The 7112-nt window shown below is 39.7% G+C and overlaps 1 non-coding gene across 1 annotated transcript; it reads right to left on the reverse strand.

The window, feature by feature from the left end:
• Window positions 1-6524: 6524 nt before the first annotated feature.
• On the reverse strand, window positions 6525-6597 carry TRNAG-UCC (transfer RNA glycine (anticodon UCC)). Its single transcript has one exon. It is a non-coding gene; the product is annotated as a tRNA-Gly (tRNA).
• Window positions 6598-7112: the final 515 nt, after the last annotated feature.

Here is a 7112-nt window from a genome sequence, read left to right on the forward strand (position 1 = left end):
ACGATAATAATTAAACAGCTTGAAATACTGTGAGAATTACCAAAATGTGACACAGGGACACAAAGTGAGCAAATGCTGTTAGGAAAATGGTGCTGATAGACTTGCTTGACAGAATTGCCACAAACCTTCAGTTGGTAAGAAAGCACAGTATCTGTGAAGTGCAATAAGTGAAGCCCAATAAAACAAGGTATGCCTGTATAGTGTTGGCACTTAGTAAGCATTTACTAAATATTTGTTGAGTAAAGTAGGTAGAGGACATTACATCAAAAAATCTATAAGAAAATGTTGGGACTAGAAATGACCTTACATGTTTATTTCAACCCTGGAAAGGGAGGCTAGGAGTGATAAAGTGACTAGTTCAAGGTCACAAGGTGGGCTGATGAGAGTGCTAGAATAGAATCCAAGACCTTCTACATCAGTTCATTCCTTGAGTGGTCACCTTAACTGTTTGCTCTTAACTAAGCTCTTTTGTGGGGTGTTCCCATCCCTCCACCTCCAAATACAGCTGTCATCTGTTCACTTCTCTGCATCTCTATTACCATTACTCTAGGCCAACCTGCCATCATCTGTTGCCGGGAATTGCCGGAGCTTCCTAACAAGTCTCTCAGTTGCTCCCCTGGCCCTCTCCACTCCCTCTACACACAGGAACTGGAGTGATTTTTTTTAAGCGTGTGCATCACAGCATGTCATTCCCCTGCTTCAATCCCCCCAGTGATGTCCCAAATGTAACCACAGTCATTCCTCACCAAGGCCTCCCAGCCCTGCATCATCTGGTCCTTGCCTCCCTCTCCTCTCCGCTCTTCCTCTCACCAGCCACATTCCACCCCTGCTGGCTTCTTTCTCCTGCTGCTCAAACATTCCAAGTGTGCAGTTTCTTCTGCTTGGAATGCTTTCTGGCAGATCTACTTACTCATCCTTCTTTTCACAGTGTCACCTCTGACCATCCTGTGTAAAGTGACCCCTCCTGCACCTCTACGGCACTCCCATCACAGGATTCCATTTTGGTACTTTCACAACGTAAATCACTCTCTGAAATCATCTTTTATTTTTTTTAAAAACTTATTTGTTTTCTTATATACCGTCTGCCAAATCATACTCTAACATAATCCCCAGGAAAGTGAGAACTTTGTCTTGTATATTACTATATGTCTGGCACCTCAATCAACATCCATATATGTTCGTTGAATTTGTTGAATGAATTAATGTTTGCAACCACTTCTATTTAATTGGAGGTACTATCATGGATTTGTTCCTGAAGGTGGTGGCAAAGAGTTAACTCATCCAAAATCCTAGAAAGTTTGCATGGAAAAGGAAGATACTTGGATAAGTCAAACATTTCCAAAATTGAACAACATCAGAATCACCAGGCGGGTTGGTAAAAATAGAGATTCCTGGGAACCATCCAGCTCACAGTGGATTAGAACATCCAGGGCTGAGTCAGGAAGTTGCTGGCTACTGACGTAAAGTGGACCAGTTTGGAAAACCACTGGGTAATGGGATCCAAAGCCAAATACATGTTCTTACCTTTGACCTTTATCTACACTTCTGGGAAATAATCCGAACCACAGAAAGACTTTGTGTACAAAGATATTTATCTCACCTTGTTTATAAATGTGCAAATTTAAAAACAACATAAATCTCCCAAAGTAGGAGAAATGATTAAGGAAACTATGATATGGTCACTTGATGGACATTAAAATGAATACTTTTGAATATGTTTCTACATGAAAAGCGTTTTGACTTTGCTATAGTCTATTTGTGATTGTTGGTTCACAACCTCAGGAGTTTCTTGAGTGAAATTTGAAACTGGCCTCCATAAACGAAGAGCAAGGAGAGATGGAAGAAAGAGGCAGACCACTTCAGATGGGTAGGTGGCAGGTTTAATAAGCAAGGGGACTTACACACACAGCTTGGCTTGGGTGGCTGCAAGACAGTGAATCTTCATACCCACCTGTCAGAATCTTAAAAGTTTATACGGAGGCCTTAATGGGGTTCAGTCACCATACTGTCCAGATGGTCTCAGCACCACATTGCTCTCTCAAGGCTGTGTACTTGAAAACAGCTCTTAGTGTAGGAACAGTGGGCAAAATGTACATTCCAAGGACAGGGAAGAGGTGAGGAGCTTCCTATTGCCCAGTCCAACTAGCAGTCATGTCCTCTAGATGACCTCTTTCAAGAGTGTCCCCTCTCCAAGGATTGTATGTAACAATCCTTACCCCCATGGTGATGGTATTGGGAGGTGGGGACTTGGGGAGGTGCTTAGGTCATGAGGGTGGAATCCTCAGGAATGGAATGGAATTAGTGCCCTTATAAAAGAGACTCCAGAAACCTAACTCGTCTTCTTCTGCCATGTGAGGATACAATGAGAAGTTGGCAGTCTACAACCAGAAGAGGGTCCTCACCAGAACCCAACCATGCTGGCACCTTGATCTTGGACTTCCAGCCACCAGAGCTGTGAGCAATAAATTTCTGCTGATTATAAGCCTTCCAGTCTGTGGCATTTTGTTATAGCAGCCTGAACTGACTATGACAGCCTTCGTGCTAGAATGTAAAATTGTTCATTTGGTATAGAAGTGGTTAAATGCACAACACATACTGAGAGCTGACTACATAGGTTCAAATTCCAGCTCTGACTTGGTATGTGATCTTGGTCAAACTACTAAACCTCTCTGTACTTCTGTTTCCTCATTTTTAAAATGGAGGTAATGATAGTACTTATCTGAAAGGGTTATCGTAAGGATTAATGAGTAATATATGTCATGTATTAGGCCATCAAGGAATATTATATATATATATATATATATATATATATTTATTTAATTTACCGTATATGTAGAGAGGTGGAGGGAAGACTAGAAGGAATTATATTAAAATGCTCACAGCAACTATGCTGAGCTTGTTAGGTAAGCATGATTTTCCTTGTCTTTTCTCCATTCTCCATGAGGTGCTTCTATTATCTCTATAACTTACCAAGCATAATAACAGTCAAATCTCCAGTGCAATACAAAACCAAGCATTTTCATCAAGGGATATGAGAAACCATCATGAGCATTGGGGTAGGAGGTGGGGATGGAAAGAAGGCAAATGTACCAAGGAATCTTTGCAAATGTAAAATCTTATATTCAAATATAAACTATGAATATAAGATTCATAACATTCACTTATATAACACCTGTATGCCCAAGCTTAGCCAGCTGCTCCTGGACCACAAGAGCATATGAAGGTTGGGAAGAGCTGCTCTGAGGCCATCTCCCTTCACCTTTCTATCTCCCATGGGAGGCTATTGTGAGAGCATTTCTCATCACTTCCTGGGTTCTGATGAGGTATGGGGCTTTCTGCCATGCCCTCCTCAGACTAGAGCTGCAGAATATAAAACTGCTTGGCTACAGTCTAGAATTAGCTTCTCAGGGACAGCGTACCCCACAACTCACACTGTATCCATCAAGCCCCTTTATTTTCAGGGTTATCCTTTTTGGAGTGTGGGACGAGGATCATGGGGAGCTGGCACCTTTGCATTATTCTTCTTTGCAGCATGTGTGCACTGTCTAAATTGAAAAGAGGCTCATTGTAGCTTTACCAGTCAGGTCACTCAGGTTTTGGCTTTAGCCTTGCCTTATCTTGTAATAAGACAGATAAAGTTGTGAGTAAGACAGATAAAGTTCCTGCTCTCATGAAGTTTACATTCTATTGGGGTGACATTTGTGAATAAGACAGATAAAGTTCCTGCTCTCATGAAGTTTACCTTCTATTGGGGTGACGGACCACAAATTAAGTGAACAGGCACAATAATTAAGTGAACTCTATATTATACCATAGAAGATGGTGTACATTATGGAAAGCAGAAAAAGTAAAAGGTTAAAGGGATCAGCATTTTAAGGTAGGGAGGGAGATAGCCATATTGAATAGTCAACAAGGTACCCCTAATTGAGAACATTCGATGTGAGCAAAGACTTGGAAGGGTCAAGGGTGTTAATCAAAAATCCTGTTTTAAGACTTGGCTTTTCATCAAGCGATATGGGGAACCATTGCAGAGTTTGTGTTTTTAACTTATTTGTTGTAAAATAAAAGATACAGAAAACAAATGTACACCTTATGATTACAAATTATTATGAGACCTATACATTTTTAACCACCTCCCAAGTCAACAAGGAAATATGTCAGTCTCCTCAGAAGCCCTTTCATGGGCTCTGTCCCAATCAGAGTCCCCTGCCTCTGTCCAAGTGTAACCACCTCCTGACTTTTCTATTAATCACTCATTTGGTCTCTCTGTGTTTTATCACCCAAGTTTGCATCTTATCTCTAGTCGCTAATAGTTTAATGCTAATACTTCCTTTAAGTCTCTGTTAACCCGCAAGTCTCCTCTATCCCTTTATTTCCCTTATAGTCTGTTGACGTACTTGGTCAGTTTGACCTGCAGTTTTTCTTGTGCTGGATTTTGTTAATCATTACGCGACTTTGAGCAGAGAAGTGACATGATCTGACTTACATTTTGTAAGGATCACACTGCCTATTGTTTGAGATTGTAGGAGGACAAGCGTAAAGGCAACGAGAACTCTTGGAAGCTGCTGCAGAAGTTCATGAGACATGATGTGGTTTAAACCATCATGAGAGAAGTGAAAGAGTCAAGAGGTAGTTGGATTCAGGCTATATTTTGAAGGTACAGTAGCCAACAGGATTTCCGTATAATGGGACTCCTTATAATGGAGTGTGAAAGAAAGAGAGGAATCAAGAATGACTTCACTGCTTTAGTAAGATATAATTTACATACTACACTAAATAATTTACCCATCTGTAGTGTAAAGTTCAGTGCTTGTTAGCATATTTCAAGAGCTGTGCAACCATCACCACAATCTAATTTTAGAACATTTCCATCAAAGAGAGGCGCTGAACGCGTTAGTAGTCATCCCCTGTTCCTGCCGAATCCTCATCCTTCCAGATCCTGGCAACCAATGTTTTTTTTTTGTTTGTTTGTTTTTTAATGCCTCTATCGTTTGCCTATTCTAGATATTTCATATGAACAGAATCATACAAAATGTGGTTTTTGTGACTGGCTTCTTTCACTTAGCATAATGTTTTCCAGGGCCACCCGAGTTGTAGCATGTATCAGTACTTCATGCCTTTTTATTGTCAAATCATATTTTATTGTACAGATATGCCATATATTGCATATCCATTCATCAGTTGATTGACTTTCAGGTTGTTTCCATTTATGGCTATGAATAATGCTGATATGAGCATTTGTGCACAAGTTTTTGTACGAACATATGTTTTTGATTCTCCTGGGTATACATCTAGGAGTTTCATATGGTAGCGTCATATGGAAACTCTATGTTTAACCTATTGAGGAACCACTGGGCAGTTTTCCAAAGTGGTTGCAACACTTTACATTCCCACCAGCAATGTATGAAGGTTCCAATTTCTCTACATCCTCACCAACGCTTGTTACAATTACAGCTATCCTGTGGATGTGAGCCACATCTCATTGCAGTTTTTATTTGAATTTCCCTAACGACTAATGATGTTGAAAATCTTTTTGTGTGCTTATTGGCGTTTGTGTGTCTTCTTTGGAAAAATGTCTATTCACACTCTGTTCATTTCTTAATTGGGTTGTCTTTTTATTATTGAGTTGTAAGAGTTATTTATATATTTAGATGCATGTCCCTTGGTAGCTTTATGTTTTGTAAACATTTTCTCTCCATCTACAGGTTGTCTTTTTTTTTTTTTTTGCGGTACGCGGGCCTCTCACTGTTGTGGCCTCTCCCGTTGCATAGCACAGGCTCCGGACGCGCAGGCCCAGCGGCCATGGCTCACGGGCCCAGCCGCTCCGTGGCATGTGGGATCCCCCCGGACCGGGACACGAACCCGTGTCCCCTGCATCAGCAGGTGGACTCTCAACCACTGAGCCACCAGGGAAGCCCTACAGGTTGTCTTTTCACTTTCTTGGCAGTGTCCTTTGAAGTACAAACTTTTTTTTCTGATGAAGTCCAATTTATATGTTTTTTTCTTTTGTTGCTTGTACTTTTGGTGGTATTTCTACGAAACTATCATCTAACCCAAGGTCATGAAGATTTACTCTTGTATTTTATCTAGTTTTATAGTTTTAAAGGTGTATAGTTTACACCTCTTATATTTAGGTCTATCATCCATTTTGAGTTGATTTTTGTGAATGGTGGAAAGTAGGAATCCATTTGGACCATTCAATTTTCTATCTTTTGCAGGTGGATATCCAGTTGTTCTAGGACTATTTGTTGAAAAGTCTATTCTTTCTTCATTGATTTTGTTGCCCTTGTTGAAAATCAATTGACCATAAATGTGAGTCTATCTCTCGACTCTAAGTTGTATTCCATTGATTTCTATGTCTATCTTTATGCCAGTACCACACTATCTTGACTACTGTAGCTTTGTAGTAAGTTTGGAAATTGGACAGTGTGAGTTCTTCAACTTTGTTCTTTTTTGGCTTTTTTTGTTTTTGTTTTTTTGTTTGTTTGTTTTTTGTTTTGCCACACTGTGTGGCAAGAGGGATCTTCCCTGGTGAGGGATCGAACCCATGCCCCCTGCAATGGAAGTGCAGAGTCTTAACCACTGGACCACCAGGGAAGTCCCAAATTTGTTCTTCTTTTTTAAGATTGTCCTAGCTATCCTGGACCTCTTGTGCTTCCATACGGATTCTAAGACCAGCTTGTCTATTTCTGCAAAGAAGACAGCTGAAATTTTGATAGGGATTGCATTGAATCTGTAGATCAATGTGAATAGTATTGCCATCTTAGCATATTAAATTTTAAAGTTCATCAATATAGAATGTCTTTTCATTTAAAAAAATTTCTTTCCACAATGTTTTACAGTTTTCAAAATAAAGTCTTGAACTTCTTTTGTTAAATTTATTTCTAGGTCTTTTCTTCTTTTTGATGCTATTGTAAATGGAATTTCTTTTTGTTCTACTTTTTATAAATGAAATAAATGTGCATAGACTGTCAAAGGCCTGATGATTCAGAGTTGCTGTTGTAAATGGGATTATTAATTTCATTTTTGGATTGTTCACTGCTAGTGTATAACAATGCAAATGAATTTTGTATATTGAGCTTGTATATCCTGCCACATTGTTAAATCCGTTT

This window comes from Lipotes vexillifer, unplaced genomic scaffold (genome assembly GCF_000442215.2).
Source record: "Lipotes vexillifer unplaced genomic scaffold, Lipotes_vexillifer_v1.1 scaffold451, whole genome shotgun sequence".
Taxonomy (NCBI): Eukaryota; Metazoa; Chordata; class Mammalia; order Artiodactyla; family Lipotidae; genus Lipotes; species Lipotes vexillifer.